Consider the following 19,889-nt stretch of genomic DNA (forward strand, 5'->3'; position numbering starts at 1 on the left):
AGACTGAAGGGTAGTCGACACTGGTTTCTGCATTCACAAAATTAAGAGAACCAATTGTTTGACATTACCTTTCTGCTATTGCAGTTACCCACTGAACTGAGAAAGCCTTTTGCTCTTTTCTTTTTCTGGAAAATAACAATCATTCAGGTTGGGCTGAGTGTCTGACAATGTTTTATGTAGTCTTATTTCCTAGCCTGAACTATTCCCTATGTAATAGTTCCATATTCCTTTTGGAATGTGTAGTGTGATATCCCTCCCTCCCTTCTAGCAACCTGTCTTCTATGATATATACCATTTCATCCCTTTAGCAATTGGGAAATGCCTTTCTGGAAGCCGGTCTCTTGGCAATTGATGCATCAATTTTCCATTAAAGAGAGTACTCATGCATTCACAACGAATTGCAGGTTTAAAGTGTTTGGTAATGATCTCTGGTTGCTTGTCAAGCAGAATCTCTATTTGAATATGAAAATACAACATTAATACGATTTGCAACCCATTCACTGAATTCCTAATTTCCTCCAGCAACACAGAGTGATTTTTCTCCATGCTTAAAATCCGTTACAGGTGCTTACTGCATTTGGGCTCCTTTGGAGGTACATCTTCTAAGCCTGACACAGGAAAAAATTTAAAAATGTTCTAAATGAGTAATCCCCATGCCCCACAATCTTTTAACTCTGATTTATTCCTAAACTGAAAGTATTCATCACTAGTTGGGCTAAAATAAACTAAGTCTTATGACATATAATTAAATTACTGGCAGAAATAAAATCTAAAATTCCTCCAGAGTACTTCACATAAACATCAGCAGAATAATTGAGTTGAGGTAAAATATTTTGTTGAAAGGCCAGAAAAAAAAGTCACCTGAAGGAATTTGTTTCCCTAATCTCTGACAATGTTTAATTTTCTTTTCATGATAATTATAGAAAAAAATTTCACTTGCCTGTAAAATCCTCTCTTCTTTCAACTCCTCTTCACTTCCTTTCCTTTCCCGTATCTTTGCCAGGAACTGGAAATAAAAACAGAAAAACGTTTAAACTTTTAGCTCAACAATAGCCTCTCAAGATCTGGCTAAAGAAATAATGCATTTACTTGGTATTTACAGCTTCTAAATTAAAATTCTAGAAAGAGGCAGTGTTATATTTCCATTCTGTACATCTGATTTTCCTTTTAGTTGGCCCAAGAACAGACTAAATTATCCCAAAGACTTTTGTGCAACCAGGTCACATTAATTTGGAGAATAGTGATTTCAGTTTAATTAAATAGCCTTGAGGAACACCCCCCCCCCCCACCGGCTCAGTCACTCTGTACTTTTGCCCATTCCACCCACTCAAGAACTTGTAAGAATGACATCAGCTCCATGTCGGTTGGGAGTCTGTCCTGTCTTTCAGTCACTTGAAATTCCAAATGATACAGTCCTTTTGGAAGCCGGAATTGCAGTGTCCATACCACATGGAAAATTTTTTGGCCAGCTTTTTCAGGGTTTACTACAAAATGAACAGTAAGTGAACACAATAGTGGTTCATGAGACAATAAACCTTTCCTCTAAGACTTTATGTTATCATTTTCATATTTACTTCAAAGTTTTAAAAATTCTCATAACCACCTCTTCCCTTTTTCTGTTGGGCAGCAATTTTTAAATTATCTAGTGGGTTAATAAAGTTCCCTTATTTTTCTCATGACCCCTTTAATTGTGCCAGTATTTTTTAGGCAACTCTCCTTTCTAGATGCAGGAAAAAAAAAAAGGAAAGATTGGACTTGGACTGGGAAAATTTGGGATGAGCCCCAACTCTGCCATTTATTTGCTGCATAGACTGTGACTGGTTCTGTAGTCCCTCTGAGCTCAGTGGGCTTATCTGTGAAACAATCACATAAATACCTATCGTACAAGCAGAGGATTGAAAGAAACAGTAGTTTTTGAAGAAGCTTTCTAACTGTCGAGATGCTGCATATAGGTATTTTTTATTCAGACGCATCTGTGTGATGGGGAATATTTGGCAAAAGAACGCACTGGCCTTCTCCCTCTAGGAAGAAAGGGCGCTGTCTCATGTAACAGCACTTGGTGCTCTGAGACCAATGTCTTCCACTCTGATCTGCAGAAAACTCTCCTCGCCATCCAGAACTATCCTAGTCCCAGTGCCCAGACCTACACTCCTACCATTTTAGAGCTCACAGCCTACTGATAACATCTCCCTACAACTTCAAATTCTCTCATGTCTCTGTCCCTTGCCTTCCCCTCTCCTGCCCCTTTTCCTCAAGGCTCCACCTCCCTTTCTGGCCATTCTAAAGGAAGGTAGGTCACTCCTTGCCGCACCTCCCATCACTTGGGGATGGGAGCAGAATGACTAGGACACAATGTTGTATTCTTTACTCTCGTCTGCTGCTTCTAGGTTCCTGTCCCACCATCAACATGTGATGATATTCCGAGATTCTGCCATATGCTTATCCATCTTTCCTTTGCCATTCTTTATTGTTACATTCTGAGACAATTGCCTGGGTCCTTTAAGACACTGGGCATCCACCACAGTCTTCCCTTTCAGTAGCTGTCATCCTTTAAGGTTCTAACAACCCTTTCTGATAGATCCTTGTCCTTTAGGGCACTAAGAATACAATTCTTTGGCATTTCCCCTCTAAGGAAGCATTGTAATATACTTGACCATTTATTGCTACTGAGCTCTCAAATGGTGAGAGCCCCATAATAGGCCACAGCCTTGACTTTTCAAGTCTTTCAAACCCTAATTCATGTGACATCTCCTTCCCCATCATGACATCCACTTCCTCAACAACTCCCTGCTTTCCCAGTGGGTGGCCAACTATGGTCAGATGAGCATTAGCCCTCCAAAGGTGTCCATGTCTGATTCCCTGGAACCTGTGAATATGTTACCTTATATGGTAAAAGGGACTTGCCGAAGCGATTAAATAAAGGATCTTTGGATGGGGAGAGGATCCTGGATTATCCCGGTGAGCCCAGTGTAATCATGAAGGTCCTTACAAGAGGGATGCAGGAGGACCAAGGTCAGACAAGAGGATATGAGGATAGGATTGGAAACTGGAGTAATGCAGCCATGAGCCAACCAATGTCAGCAGCCTCTGGAAGCCAGAAGAGGAAAGAAACAAATTCTCTCTTGGAGCCTCCAGAGGAACCAGCCCTGCTGACACCACGATTTCAACCCACTGAAACTCATTTTGGACTTGTGACCTCCAGAACTATAATAAATTATTTTTTATTTGACCCACTATGTTTGTGGTAATTTGTTACAGCAATGATAGGAAACTAGTACACCATCCATGCAGCTGAACGGCCTCTTAACCCAGTTCTGAGAGTGCCAATACTAAACAATTTCAGTTTTGCTCTTTTTCTTTACCCTCTTGTTTGGGACCTTCCTGCATTCCTGCCGTGCTAGTCCCTAACCTTGATTGAATTCTGTCCTAATAATGGATTTTTGCATGCCTGCTCAGCAGTTGCTGAGTGATGTCGGAGTAGATCCCAGACTAATTAGGATCACTTAAAAATCTCTGGATTTTAGATTTTTGTTCCTTTAAGATTTCTCACTAGTGGCTTAGTAGCAGATGCTACAAATATTTCTGCTCTGCCTGGGATCCCAAATCCACCTCCTCTTACTTCACATTTGGATGAACCCACATTTACTGAGAAGACTGAGCTCATCTACAGCCTTACCACTTTCCTTCTATTTTTAGCTACCTCTTTTCTTCCCTCTTGTCTGAAAAGCAGTGCTCTTTCCCCTTCTTGAGTCTGCATTCTCTCCATGTCCCCTGGATCCCAGAACATCCCACATATTCCTGAACCTCACTCCATCCATTAGCTTCTGTCATTGGAGCACATAAAGAGGGGTCATTAGTTCCACTCCTGTGTGCAGAGAAGCAACATCTAAACCACCCAGGAAAAATCATTCTCTAGTTTTTTCCTAAAGATCTCCAGAACTAGAAATCCATATCTTCTCTTATTTCCTTTTGTATTGTTTCTTTCCCTTAAAACTCAGGAAGTTCTCAAGTGGGAAAGAACATTCAGCTATTCTGCCTTTTAGAGATGCACAAGGGAAATGACAGACATAATGACAGCAGGAATTCTCTGAGATCAATGAAACTGCAAATATCTTTGTAAATATAAAATGACTCTTTGTCTTGATTTGGAAAACAGAGTCACTCTTCCCATCATTCCTATAGATGTTTATTGAATTAAATGGTCAAAGCAACTCATTGAAATGGAAATTTTCCATGAGCTGATCATCATGGGCCATACAACTTTTACCGCAAATAGCTGGATCTCCCTTCAGGTAAGAATCTCTCCATCTTTGTCTCCATAAGTTAGCTACAAAATATTATTTTCATCAATGTATAACTTTTATCATATGGCTTCTCATTGTGGAAAACAGAATTATGTGCCTCCTATTGCTGACAGTAATATATTCTGTTATAGGTTTCAAAAACCTCACATGATAGTTCCAACAAATTTTGCTGGCAACCAAAGTCCATGGATGAAGAGAAAGAAGCATAAAAGGGAAAAGTTATTTAAAAAAAAACCACACAACTGACCTTATGTAGATGTAAAAGATGTCAACATTTGGGGGAAAAATCCTGCTTATTTTAAAATGTCTAACATTATTCTAGCCAAATAAATACAGAACTAAGCTCTTGCAGAAATAGAATCCTTGTGGAAAAGATACAGATTTTTTCACATAGCTATTTACTTTTAGCTTAAATTAATTGCATGTGTATGTAAAGTACACAGACCTATAATTTAAAAAACATATTAAGTATATTAAACTTCTCAAAATTTATATTTTTAATCTATGAATTTACATATATGTGAAATATGCAACCATTTCAACAATACTACCAGCATACAATTAAAATCTCAAGTGTAAGATATTAAAGATATAATGAAGTTTATATAAGAGAAGTAATACAGAGTAGTGAAAAGAAAGTACATGTATTAGTCAAGACGATCTGGGTTTGAATCTTTTTACTCACTATGTAAAATTTAACAAGTTCAATTCTATTAATTGATTATAGCCATTAAATAATTCCATTAAATTGGCTACAATAAGTTCAGAAAATATGAATGAATGATAGACATAACTTGGCAGGGTTAATAGCGAAGTGTTTGAAACCAAGAAGCCCTCTAAGTGCATCTTACCATGGTTATAAATCAAAGAGAAAAGGTAATTGTTCAGAGATGTACAACTGTCTGGGCAATAAAACATTCCTAATAAAACCCTAACATAACAAGAAAAAGGATTGAAATGGATACGTCAACAGTGCTGCAGTTATAAAATATAAATTATTGATGTGTTTTGCTTAAAATAATTTGGACTAAAAATGAAGCTGTTTTCCTAAGGTGAAGCTCAGTTACATTTTAACACTTTTCTATCATCATTATCACATAGTATTTGAAGAGAGAAAAATAGGCATATAATTTGGAAATAAGTGGAATTTTTTTAAAAATTGGGAAAATAATGATGTAATTCTTATCTTCCAGAGCTATTGTGGAACATAAATGAGTCACAGCCTCTCCAAAAACACAGGTTTCCCTTCTTTCTTCCATTTAAGGACTGTGCCTAATTGTCTGTTCCCCAAGAGTGTCCAACACAATGCTTTGAACAAAGACATTCAATAAATGCCTGCTAAGTAAATCAATGTCTTGGAAATCATTTGACAATGTACATTATCTGCTCTCTTCTACCCTATGAGAGAACTCCCCCAAATCAATCAAGTTAATCATTTCTTTTCACATAAGAACAGTATCTCATTTTCTTTTGGAGAACCTTACATTTTGAGTTTTCTTTAAATTATTTGCCTTATATGGTTGGCAACCACTTAGCTAAAAAGCAATGCCAAAAAGAAAAGCCCACCATTTTAGCCAAGCTATTGCTGTTGAAGTTTTCATGCATTTGACCTGTGATGAACATGTCATCTCTCCAAACAGCTATTCATGTTTCTACTCTAGCATGGATTTCCCCAGACCAGCACCAGCTCATGAAAAGAAGAGTCCAATCAGGGAAGGGTAACCAGGCAGTTCTCAGCCCTGTGTCTTGGTGCACCTTAATCCCCCATGGCCACCAGCCCCTTAGTGTCCTCACAGGGCTTGTCTCTGGGATTTGGGCAGGCAATGAAGGGGGCAGTGCACTCCCCTGTGTTGTGGGCAGACCATGTGCAAGGGGCTTCACAAACATCAATTTTCATCCTTCCAACATCCCTGGTGGGAGCCCTCCTCTGTTTTACAGATGAGAGACATCTGGGTTCCAATAGTTTCAATAATTCATATACCCATGTCACATTAGGGACTGGACCTGGTATTTTGTTCAAAGATATAACTTACATACCATAAAATTCAGCCTTTAAAAGTACAATTCAGTGGTTTTTGATAGATTTATAATGATGTGCAACCATCACCACCATCTAATTCGAGGACATTTTCATCCCTCTAAAAAGAAACCCCATACCCATTACTAGTCACTTCTCACCCTGCCTCCAGCTCTGGGAAACCACTAATGTACTTTCTGTCTCTAGAGATTTGCCTACCCTGTACCTTTCATATAAATGGAATCATACAATATATGGTCCCTTGTGACTAGCTTCTTTCATTTAGCATAATGTTTTCAAGGTTCAATCCATGTCGTAGCATGTATCGGTACTTTATTTTTTCTAGATGAAAGGTATTCCATTATAAAAAATATATGCCTTTAAAGCATTACACTGTTAGACAAAAAATGTGTGGTCATAAAGTTCAAATACATTGCAGCAAGATAGAAAAAGCACAAAATCATGAATGGATAAAGAAGATGTGGTACATATACACAATGGAATATTATTCAGCCATAAGAAGAAAACAAATCCTACCATTTGCAACAACACGGATGGAGCTAGAGGGTATTATGCTCAGTGAAATAAGCCAAGCGGAGAAAGACAAATATCAAATGATTTCACTCATCTGTGGAGTATAAGAACAAAAGAAAAACTGAAGGAACAAAACAGCAGCAGAATCACAGAACCCAAGAATGGACTAAGTTACCAAAGGGAAAGAGACTGGGGAGAATGGGAGGGTAGGGAAGGATAAGGGCGGGGAAGAAGAAAGGGGGTATTATGATTAGCATGTATAATGTAGGGGGGTGCATGGGAAGGGCTGTGCAACACAGAGAAGACAAGTAGTGATTGTACAACATCTTACTATGCTGATGGACAGTGACTGTAATGGGGTTTGTGGGGGGGGACTTGAGGTAGGGGAGAGTCTAGTAAACATAATGTTGTTCATGTAATTGTAGATTAATGAGAACAAAATTTTTTAAAAAAAAGCACAAAATCTAAGAGTGGCCAAATCTAAGATTGGTCAAAATTTAAGAGTATTACACACTCTGAGCTGGTGAGGCTGTAGGAAACCACCATTCAAGTATTGCTGAGGCAAGGAGGATGAACTGGTTTATTCTTTATTGAGGACAATCTGGTAATATCTATTAAAATTACAAATTCCCTTTCTGGAAATTCTATAGATACATCAGCACATATGCACAACAATGCATTTTTTCAACATCATTTGTTGTAGCAAAAGGCAGGCAACAACCCTACAGTCCACTACAAGTGAAATGGTGAACTAGATGACAGTAGAATACCCTAAAGCTGTAAGAACTAACAAGCAAGTTCTGTACACAGCAATATGACAAGTTCTCTATGATATAGTCGTACTTGAAAGAACAAGGTGAAAAACACAATGCATACAAGGCTGTTTTTTTAAAAAGGAAGTAAAGTAGAATGTACGTATTTATACTTTATTTACATGCATAAAGAAACTCTGGAAGGATAACAAGAAACTAGTAACAGCGCCTATTTGGTGGAAGAGGTGAGAACATTATGACTGGGGAGAAAGTTGGGAAACTCTGGTGGCTGCACATCTGTATGCCTATGTTGTGGTAGCAAAATTCAAAAAGGTCCTTGCAAGCTTCCTGTCTCCTGGTCTTTCACTCAAATACTGGTATAGGTACTGCTGTGAAAGCTTCTGCCAATGGAAGTATGGCTGTGTATCAGCTGATCTTAAAGTAGAGAGATTTTCCTAGAATATCTTGAGTGGGCCCAATGTCATTACATGGGCCCTTAAAAGCATGGGAAGAAGGCAGAGGAGTCAGAGAGATGAGGGAAGGGGTCAGAGACTCAACCCACTGTTGCTGGAGAGGGTAAAGGAGAAAGCAAGAGAAAGAATGCAGGCAGACTTTAGGAGCAGAGTATTCCAACTGACAGCCAGCAAGGAAACAAGGACCTCAGTCCTACAACTGTAAGGAACTGAATTGGCCAACAACCTGAAAGAGCTTGGAAACAGATCTTTCCACAGCCTCTTGAGGAGAGCTCAGGTGACTGACACCTTGATTTCAGCCTTGTGATCCCCTGAGCAGAGAAACCAGCCAAGTCAACCAACTTGGACTTCTGACCTACAGAGCTGTGAGATTCTGTGTTGTTTTAAACCACTATGATGTGGTAATATGTTATAGCAGTGATAGGAAATTAATGCATATGTGGCTGTGTTACTTGTCTTTCTATTACAAATAAAGATTTAAAGTTAATGGAAATTGAAATAAACCTCACTAAGATAGTTGAAAATAAAGTCAACTTTACAGGAGCATAACTATCTAGTCAAAAGTTCATGGTCATTTTCTTTGTTTTGTGTGCTACACTTAAACAATTTTAGTCTGAAAATTGCAATTTTGATAGAAATCCCCCAGGAAGCAAGCCTGTCTTGTAAAACCTGAATGGCAGGCTTGTTTTCCCAAGGCTCTCTGCCTCCTAAATCTAGTCTTCTCTAAAGACTAAAATGCCAGGATATAAACACAGTTTATTTAATTCTTAAAAAGTTAGTTAAAACTGATAAAATTAAATTGATTGACATTAAAGAGACAGACACTTGGCTTAAAGGAGAATGTTTGCCTTGTCTAATTGAAATGTCTAAAGGTTAAGCCTGCACTTTGTCTAACCTTTAACTACACAATTCTTTCCTTTGTTGTTGGGTATGTTCCAGAACTTTGCTAAAGGAGTTTATTGTTCTTACATGGAAAAAAGTGGTCAAATAAGTGATCTTTAATACAGAATTAAGATGAAAGTTCTAAGGACACCATTTCTCTTTATTATCATTTAGCTCTTTATAAGTAAAATCTGTGTGTGAAAACAAAAATCTTCCAAAATTAACTGCCTTCAGTGAGAAAAAGCAAAAACTTACTTCCCTTCTAATTTGTTGGAAAAGTTAAATTAATCTCACTGCTGAGAAAAACCCACCAACTAATCTCATTGTTAGGTAAAATCTACTTCTTTCCAAAGTCATCACTCCTCCTCTAAGACTTGTGTCCACCTCTTGCTACCCACTGCTGGTCAGTAGCTACCTCAATGGTTCTCAGCTGGGGGTGATTTTTGTCCCAGGGGGCATATTTGGTACTGTCTGCAGACATTTTTTGTTGTCATAACTAGGGGTTGGTGCTGGCATCTAGTGGGTAGAGGCTAGGGATGCTGCTAAACACCCTACAGTGCACAGCACAACCCCTCCACAGAGAACGTCTGGTTCCCAAATGTCAATAGTGCCAATGCCGAGAAGCCTGGGTCTCGATGGATCTAAAAGGATGGGTATGCAATGAATGAAGATATGAGGTTCCCCATTCAGGAGAAGTAGTGCAAGTAGTGAGAGCCGTGGTGGTACACGATTGTTATGAAAGGGAGAAGGAAAGAAAGATGGAAAGGAAGGAAGGAAATGTCTTCCTTCAAAGTGGCAGCCATTCCTTCACCTGGAACCTTGGCTGCTCCTGGGCCCCCCCAGCCCCTAAGGGGCATGCTGGATGGCTCTTTGGGCTGGATTTGAGAGCTAAAATGTCACAACAGAGCAGTAGACATGAATTGCTCACATGAGAACTTTTCCCTTTGGGAAAGTCCAACTACTGGAAACAATACATTTCTGGTAAATTGGGAGGTAATCTCATCTAATCTCTAAAAAGGGAACACTTTTGTTTAGACCCTTGAGACACTTTGGTTCTAGCATGCTCTTGGCTTTGGGTTAGAGAATCTAACAGACACCATAATGCACTCACTCTCTGACATGACAGCCTGGGGGCTAGAACTGAGGCAAATGTGTATTTCAGCGCCCACAGGTTGGTTAGCTCTGTCCAGTGTGTCACAGAGTCTCATTCTAAATAGGTCTATGTGAAGAGGTGTGGATAGATCAGCATATTTTTTGTAACTACTGAATATAAATAAAGACACCGTCCTTCACACGGAAGGCCTACAGCTATCTTCCACTTACAGGGAAAACATTCAATTATTCTTGGTGATTAAAATAGATATCACATAGAAGATAGTCACGTTAACAATTCTACTTCCAATTCATTAGTAACTGAACAGTCCTGTCATGCTATGCTTGCCCACTGGTTTTGCAAGGGAACAGCCCTCGGTCTATCTATTCATTCCCCTCCTACACTCCCACCCCCACCCCAAGACTTTGACTAGACACACACTCACCTCTCCCTAATTCCTCACCATCCTTGTCCAGCATTTCAGAAGGACACTGTAGGATCTTGGCATGTAACTTGGGAAAAGTCACCAGGCCTAATGTATCAATGCCCCCACTGAATGCTTATACAATGAAATGATAGTTCAGTATGAAAAACTCCATCACTTTTGTAAATGCTGTGATAACACTCATTTCATCAAAACAGAGAAAGAGAAAGGAGCTCAGACTTAATCTGTTTTAATCTCAGTTATTTCCTAATATAAAAGACTGTGGGCCTTTTCACATTCTTTTGGAAGGATTAGTAAAGGCAAACATGAATAACAAATTGACATTTCTGAGCTCTGGAAGAGCCAAAAGCAATACAAAAGGAAGGCAGACAGATCACATTTCTCAACAGAATTATTTTTCTAAGCAGAGTTTAAAAGTTAACATTAGGAACAAATGTTAAACAGCTCAGCACAGTTATTTTTCTTTACCTGGAACACATTTTGCCTAACAGTTAAATTGACAAGTTAGAAGGATACATCTTGGTGTTATAGAGAACAAGGAACTTTGTCTATGTGAGAGGCATACTAAGAGATTTTTTTTAAAGGAACAGTTTCTTGGATAACAATTTTTATATTCCTCTAGTCATTTTATTATCTGAAACACTGCAAAACTAATGGCATCAATTATCTTTTTTAGTGAAGAATACATTGATTCCTATCAATTCACTATCGGTGTTAAAAGAGATTTTGAAATAATGTTCTTTGGCCTCTACATGAATAAGGAAACCCACATCTAGAAAGTATCTCCTAGTCATTCAATGTCATAAAATTAGTGATCCATGAGAATTCAGAACTAGGACCCTAGTTTTCTGATGACTCACCCAATTATCCTTTCATTTACCATTGTCCCTCTCCTCAAGATTATATTTTATTGTTGTACAGTATTAACTTGCTCCTCCATTAAAACCCCATCCCAATTTCCTTTAAGGTATCCTCAATGTATCAAAATAGCAAGAACAAAGTGATTCTTGAAGCTATACTTGTCTTAATGCCCCACAAAGTCACTGAGAAATGCTATAAGGATAGGATCTACCCAAAATTTTTGACAGCAATTCATATCTCACTAACAGAATTGTAAAATGAAAAGCTCCCTAAGAGATTAGTTCCACGATGGGATTCTGGATCCTAACATACTCTACCTTTACCCTAAATCCTAGACATGGGGTTTAGTCTACACCTGGTTTCTCAACTTCACCACTATTGACTTTTGGGGCTGGCTGACTCTTTGTTGCTGAGTGCCGTCCTGTGCATTGTAAGGTGCTTTGAGGCATCACACCCACTGGATGCTAATAGCACTCCTCCACCCCAAACTGTGATAACCAAAAGTGTCTTCAGGCATTCCAGATGCCCCTTTGGGGGGTAAAATCACCCCAGACTGAGAACCACTGGCCTAAATCCTTCAGCACCTACGTAAACCTTAACACAAAATAGGAACAAAAGCAGAGATGAAAAGTGGGATAGAAAGGAACTCACCAGCACCTCTGACTATGAACCTTCCTTGGCTCTAAAGCCATTTCAATGTGGTCATGGAAAAAAGGAAAGTTGTTTTAATCAACCATATGCCCTTCCTACTCTCACCACACTTTTGCCTTCAAGTGTGTTTTTGTTGCCATGAAAATAAAGTCTGCCTGTTTATAATCATACTACTATTCTGCAGCAAATTTTGGAAAGGGCCGATTAGTGCACTTCCAAGTTCAAATTCTCTCTCTCCTCTTCTCCTTCCTTAGCCAGGAGTTTGGACAGAGAGAGGGAAGGAGAGAGGAACACCCTGTGTGCTCAGCCCTGACTTCATTCCAGTGCCTGCACTTAGCACCAACCTCTCAGGTCTCCAGGACCTGTCAACCAAACTTTCAAACATCTCCTTGGCCTTGCCCCAACTTCACGCCACAAAGTTCTCATTTGCTCAGCATTTTCACCCAAGACCACAGAACTCTGGAGAGAGATGGTTAGGACTCAACAGTAGTGATGTGGTGAAGGGAGAGAGCAGAGAGGTAGATACCCGTGCTGAAGCAAACTAGTAAACATAACGCTGCTCATATAATTGTAGATTAATGATACCAAAATAAAAATAAATAAATAAGTTACAATCTTTTATTAACAGGTTCGGTTACTTCTTTAAATATTCCAATGATAGTCATGCTGTAGAAATTTAAAAGAAATGTTTCATAGATGTGGATCTTTCATAATTTCTTCTCTGGTTTTTTATAGATTGAGATATAAATAATAAAATGCTTGAATCTGAAGTGTAAAGCTCTGTGAATTTTTACATATGTACACATTCATGCAACTGCTTCCCAGATCAAAATAAAGAATATTTCTATTACCGTAGAAGGTTTCCCTGCCTCCACCCAGTTGGTTCCTGCCCCCCACCTCCCAAGGCACACAATATTCTGATTTTTATCAATGAAGATTAGCTTTGTCTGTCTTCCTAGCCTACCAATTAGGTTGCACACCATGTACTCTTTGTGCCTTTTTTTTCACACATTTTTAAAGTTCACGCATATAGGCTGTGTGTCAGTGGTTTGTTCTTTTTTGTTTTTATGTAGTATTCCATCATGTCAGTAAGCCACATACCCTGTTAATGGATATTTGTGGGGTTTAAAAAAAATATTTGGCAACTATAATGAATAACACTGCAAAGAAAATGTGTACAGGCCTTTGTTTGGATATATGCAATTGTTTCCCTTGGGTTATAACTAGAAGTGAAATTCTAATATTGACCAAAAGCAAATATCCATCACTAAACTGAAGTTTTTATATTAGTGTGAAGACTTAAAGGACACAATGATTGCTGCCCATTTATCTGCACAAAGGACAATTAGATGAACCTTTTTTTTAATGAATTGGGAAAAATATACGAATGCAGCTAATAGTAGTGTGAACATAGAATTTATCCTGAAACTGGGAAACTGAAAGGGGCACTATTAATATCTGCACTGGGGCCATTTAACCAGGCCTTTCCTAAGAAAACTGAGTCCTAGGGTCACTCAAGCTAATTTTGACTGGGAAGACGGAAGCTGGGGCCAGACAGCTAATGCCAACTTCAGAATTTACTTCCTTTTTGACCTTGGCCATCTTGTTTAAACCTTTGTCCTTTAATCATGACATTGGTCAGAATCTTCTCCACTGAAATTTATAGATACTCCATAAATAGCAAGTCATAAATCTTAAACCTCAAAGTCAATAGCACTCTCTAGGAAGGATTGACGACTGGAATGCAGACTTTGAGGGTTGAGACATATGCTTTCAAGAGCTTGGCTATACCTGCATCTAAATAGTGCCACTCAATTAATTTATGAGCTTCTCCCTTCTCTTTCATTTTCTCTTCCAGTTCTGAATATATTCTGATTTAAAAATAAGCTTAGGCTAGCCACATATGTTCTATGTTATTTCACTGAAAAGAAGTGAACCGCAAATTACATCAGTGATTGTGACACATTTGGCAATGTCTTCCTTCTTCATGTTTCAGTCACTGGACTTGCTATGTGATGAGAATCCCAGAAGCTCAATATGACAGTGCCTGAAATCTTCACTAACTGAAATACCATGAAGTTGTTTCATCAAGCTGACTCTCCATATTGGGTGGAAGAGGGCTCTGGAGTTACCCCACTGAGGCTGCTGCTCTTAGGCTTATGTGACAGAACAATGACACTTGATTTCTACCATGTTTAAAGGTTTGAAAGCAACAATACATTTGGAATATGAGGGACCGCTAATTTTTACAGGCATTTAAAACTACATTTGTCAAAAAACAGAGTCAGAAAATTGAAAACTTAAATAGTGTCCCTTGCAAGGAAAACAACATATTCTGGCTGTGTTAGAACATCCTCAGATCTGCCATACTGAAATGATCAGTTGCATAGAAATAGTAAATTGAAGTGGAAGAATGATGATGTGATATTAAAGACATTGTGTTTCCTACTACAGTAAAGTAGCCATCCCAAGTCGATTCACTGAAAGTCATAGTCTATTACAAAATTGTAGGTTAGAACAAGGACTAGAAATACAGCATGAGATGAGAAAACTAAAGTAATATTTATAACATGAATTCCTTGTGGACAAATCCTTATTTTATATAAAATCATTACTATCTTAATGCTAAGTTCACCTTTTCTAACAAAGTATAAAACATTTTTGGCTGAGTCTATACCTTCTAGCCAATATCTAAAAATTAACCAATGTGGTCACGTTTTTGTATTTTAAAAAATCTACATCTACACTAATATACCACCCAGTATCATACTCTGGGCATCTATCCCAGAGAAATGAAAACTTACGTCCACATAGAAAAACCCGTGCACAAGATTCATAGTAGCTTTACTATAATAGTAAAAAAATGGAAACAACCCAAACATCCAGCAACTGATGAACAGATAAACAAACTTGGCAATGGAACAATAAGAAGGAACCAACTCTTGATACATGCAACAATTTGGATGGATAACCAGATAATTATTCTAAGTGAAGAAAAAGCTAATCTCAAAAGGCCAGATACTGTATGATTCCATTTATATAAAATCATCAAAATAGCAAAATTATGGATATGGAGAACAGATTAGTGGTTGCCAAAGGTTAGAGATGATGAGAACGAATGGGTGTGCCTATAAGGGGGTGGCACGAAGGAGCTTTGTGGTTTTGGAACAGTTATGTATCCTGACTGTGGTAGTTAAACACAGATTTATGAGGTGGAACGGAATGTAACTACATACACACATTGTAGCAATGTGAATTTCATGACTTTGACATTGTAGTGTATTTGCATAAGATATAACCACTGGAGGAAACTGGGTATAGGGCACATAGGATCTCTGTATTATTTTCACAGCTGCCTGTAAATCTAATTATTTCAAAGTAAAAAGTTTAAAAAGCTACAGCTGTATCTATATTTGAACACACACACACACACACACACACATATACACAAACACACATAAGAATCCTTCTCCTACCTTTTGCTGGTCATTACCTCCTCGTAAAAATCCTTCCTAAGGTGAATTTTCATAAGTAAACCATAAAATCACCATTAGTAGACCAAAGGAAAGTTTTTATGCATTTCTGACACCCAGATTAAACCCATTTATGTTAAAGCAACACCAGGTCACATTAAAATGAACCCAATCATGTAATCAACTTTTAACAAAAGTTGTTATAATATGGCATAACAAGGAAATGGTCTTTTAATTCCTCACTAACAGGGTTGTCCTTCTGTTCACATTCCACTCTTTCCTAGCAGTTGTATATCATACACGGAAGTCTGTAATCATAACACATGCATTTGACACTCACTGTTTATGTAATTGCACATTTAGTTAAAAAAAAAAATAACAGTGGCAAAACTATCAGCGATAAAAATACAGATGGGACCTGCCCCGAAGGCAGGGCAAATCCAGCCCACCCCTCCGAATGTCAAGAAATGTTCATAAAGGTAAGTAGGAATATAAAACCAAACTCTCCTGAGAAGTCCAATTCTTGTATCCTGAATGGCATAAATTGTAAAGAAGAAAGACTGAAATGGTATATACCTTAATTTTCAAGATAACCTGCAACTAGATGTTAAAATTATGAGAAATTTTGCTCCTCATATTTTTTTACATTTTCAGTGTTCATATAAAATCAATTTTTAAAATATGTACACGTTGGCATGTGTGTACACGACACCCGAGATGCAACTGTAGCAGACACTTCTGCTGCCTCCAGATCCCCTGATGCCCTTTTCACTTCCCCTGCGTTTGGTACATTTTGGCCTCCAGGGACAGCATGCGGCCCTGCCCTGGGCTACGGGAGCAACTTTAGCTGCCCCGCACCCTGACATACCTGGGACTTGACCTTGAGCTCAAAACTAACAAGAGGGGAGCATGAAACAGAGCTCCCTTGCACCAGAGGAGGTGGCAACCTCTGAGGTCCAAGTTGCTCTTCTCCGGAACTCCCCTGGCGGGCTGGGGAATCAGGAGGAGGGTGGAGCGCCTACTCCCTTAACTAGCTTCACCTGGAAGCATTTTCTTTGTCACTTACATATAAAACCTCATTTCGAATTTATGGAAACCAAACTGAAAACAACCGTTTTTTTCCACATCAAAAATTCTCTGAAGTAAAGGAAGGTCTTACAATGGATATGAAATTTAATGAAGCTTTTATTACTGAAAATTCTACTATTAAATAGATGTTGCTTCATATTATTGGTGACATCTAAGACTAGAAGCTGTGTGAGGGCAAGGTGGGTCTATTTTATTCTCCAGTGTGTATGTAATGCCCCAAACATAGCCTCAAACATATTCTACTCAATAAATTTCTGCTGAATTAATGGACTAAAAAATATGTTTTTATAATTTGTCTTATATTATAACTCAAATTGTGAATTTTCTTGATGGTGGGGCATGAATCCTGTATTTATATTTTCCAAGACACTAAACACAAAGTCTTGTACAAATTTAGCATTAACAAATGTTGACTATAATTGGAACACAGATGCAAAAAATTTTGCTGAGGGAAAGATAAGTATAAATCAGGAAAAGCAGAGCAGACAGGAAAAAAGGAAGGGGAAAAAAAGAGACTGGAGACAAGGGGTAAGATTAGAGTAGAGAGGGGTGGGAGCACTAATTAGAGATGTGAAGCACTGGGTACACATCAACTTTCAAGTGAAACAAGTTAGAGATTACAAAAACTACAATGGCTGGGAATAAGAAGTGAACAGGAAGCATCAGATTTACAGGGAATTTAAGCAGGAAGGGTACATGCGTTCTTCAAGGTCAGCAAATTCAGATTTGGACTAGATCTCCCAGAGGGTGCAGAGTTCATGCAGCAACCATGGACAGGAAGTAAGAAGATGCCATAACATAGTGCCATAACACAATGGTTTGCACAGCTCACCATGACACCAGCGACTTCCAGACACAACCACAACACGGGAAGACACCAAAAGCCAAGCTGGAAACATTGGCCATCTGTATTCTTTGGGCCAACCAATGAGCACTCAAATGCTCTTCCATCTGTCCTCCACCAAGGCCACTTATCAGGGCTGAGTCATCCTTCTCTAGCCTTCTTTAAAAACAGCCAAGCAGACACAGGGGTGCTATTTGCAGTTTGGCGAGGACCTGATCAAAGGTAAGGTGACTTTTGAAGCTGTCCTGCATTAAGAGGTGTCTAGATAAGACAATAGAGCAGAGGAACAAAAATACACCATTTCAGTGGGAGTAGAAGTACTGTTATCTGTGTTTGTGCTAAAGCACATATGTGTCCATGTGTGCTGTGATGTGTCTAATCATATTTGGCAAGTATTGCTGTGGAATTTGCTGAGTTAAGAGAGTTGGTGTCGCTGGGAGGGAATGAAGTCAATGGAAAGGATGTAACACTGCCTTTGATACATAGAGTTCAAGTCATCCCAATGAGTCTCTCCTGTTACCTCAGATGACCAAATTCCCATGGAAGGGGCAGGGAGCAGGGAAAAGGTGAAAGAGCCAGGAAACACAGGGCAGGGGAGACACAGCAATCAGAGACAAAAATTCAGACTATAGAGGATAGGAATGGGCTAGGTGCAGGCATGGGCAAGGCCTCAAGCACACCCCTGCCCCACTTCCTGCTGGCTCAGGCGGGAGGAAGCAGGAAGAAGAGCACTGGAGCATCGGCCTGTCCTACCCAGAGGCTCCCCACGTCCATCCCCACCTGGCCCATTAGGCATCTCTCAGGGCCATCGCTTTCAGCCAGGCTCTTTCTGGTGCCCTGGGAGCCCACTCAGCACAGCTCACTGTGTGCACAGGTCTCTATATTCTTGTCTGAAAGAGCCCAGCCCATGGTATGGCAAATATGACCAGAGACAGTAATGAGGAAGTGTTAAGGGAGGTGATGAGAGAAACAGAGTCACCTAAGAAAAAATGCCTTACAACTAGAACCCTCAAATTAGTGGCTCTCAAGTAGGGGCAATTTTGCCCCCCAGGCAACACTGTGCAATGTCTGGAGACACTTCTGGTTGTCACAACTGGGAGCGAGGATGCTGTTAGTGTCTGTGAGTAGAAGCGAGGGAATATTGTGAAACACCCTCTAATGCACAGGACAGCCTCCCATAGCTAAGGATTTGTGACCCCAAATGTCCCTAGTGCTATGGCTGAAAAACCCTGGCCTAAAAAAAAGCCACTCCTTGAGGCCAGCTTGGTGATGCAGAAGCAGCCGGATTACAGAGCTAAGAAGGACAGCATTGGATAGGCACCTGGCTGGGGCATCTCTGGACTTCAGAAGGGCTTCTAACTCAAGGTAATCAACAAACAGGAACTCAGAATCGTGTAGCTGAAACATCAAGGGCTTCATGGTCAGAATTCAGAGCCTACCTCTTCTCAGTTATGTGAGTTTCAGGTAACAACTAAATGTTTCTCAGCCTCAATTTCTTCATCTGCAAGACCAGGGTCGTAAAATCTGCTCTGTAGGAATTTGTAAGGGTTAAAGAAGATATTTAACGTGAAGCACTTCTTAGCGGGCTCTCAACAAAGAGCACCTCCTTTCCCTTTTCTTGCTCTGGATAATTTCTGGAATGAACATCACAGAGGCAGAGGAAGGAGACAACCTGATCCTCTTTCCACAGCCCAACATTTCAGTGGTCCTTGATCCTCCTTCACTTCTTTTTTAAAAATTTCTCCTCTACTTCCTTTTGAGAATTGAGATTTCCCATCTATCAGTGACCACAGACTCAGTCATGGGCTTGAGTACCACTTTTTTTCACTTTGTGACTCAAGAAGTATAGCAGAGTCAACTCATCAGGGATTTGAGTACAAAAGAGACTGAGAAGCCTTAGAAAATTAATCATTCTAAGAGAACCAAGGATCAACAGCAAAAGTTTCAAAGAATGCCAAATGAGCTTTGGAAGAGAGGGGTCATTCTGAGCATGGCATAGGTCCTGGGTTAGGATCATTCTTTTGTTCAATCCTCCGGGATTCACCCTGAGTCTCTGAACATGGAAACTGATAAATACCTACAAAAAACAAAATTGTTTTGCAGAATCTCTGAGGGCTACCGAAAGCACAAAAGGATCAGAGGACGTGTGACTGTGGAGGAGGATCTGGCACTGGCTGAGGCACTGATGGCAGTGGCTGCTTCACTTTGATGACCACGTTGGTGACATGGTGGCCCATATCCACTCTTGCCAGAGGACATTGGTTGCAACTGCAGCAGCAATGCCCATGAGAGACAAAAGCAGTAGAAGGAGTTCCTTTAGGCCTCTAAGCGCAATCTGTTTCCTCCCCACAGAGACCCAGACCGGGGGAGAAGAGAAACGGCATGCATGCCTACAGCACCAGGGACATATTGTGAGATTATGGGGGCAGGTCCCCTGGAAGCCCCCCGCGCTCTGCAGGAACAACTCACGG

The 19,889-nt window shown here is 39.6% G+C and overlaps 1 long non-coding RNA gene across 1 annotated transcript in view; it reads right to left on the bottom strand.

Moving 5' to 3' along the window:
* Positions 1 to 877: 877 nt before the first annotated feature.
* Positions 878 to 19,889, bottom strand: part of LOC118926183 (uncharacterized) — a 132,114-nt gene continuing 113,102 nt past the window's right edge. The window contains exon 5 of the long non-coding RNA XR_005030367.2: positions 878 to 1,006. This is a non-coding gene — a long non-coding RNA (uncharacterized LOC118926183). The remainder of the gene's footprint in view (positions 1,007 to 19,889) is intronic.

This window comes from Manis pentadactyla, chromosome X (assembly GCF_030020395.1).
Source record: "Manis pentadactyla isolate mManPen7 chromosome X, mManPen7.hap1, whole genome shotgun sequence".
Taxonomy (NCBI): domain Eukaryota; kingdom Metazoa; phylum Chordata; class Mammalia; order Pholidota; family Manidae; genus Manis; species Manis pentadactyla.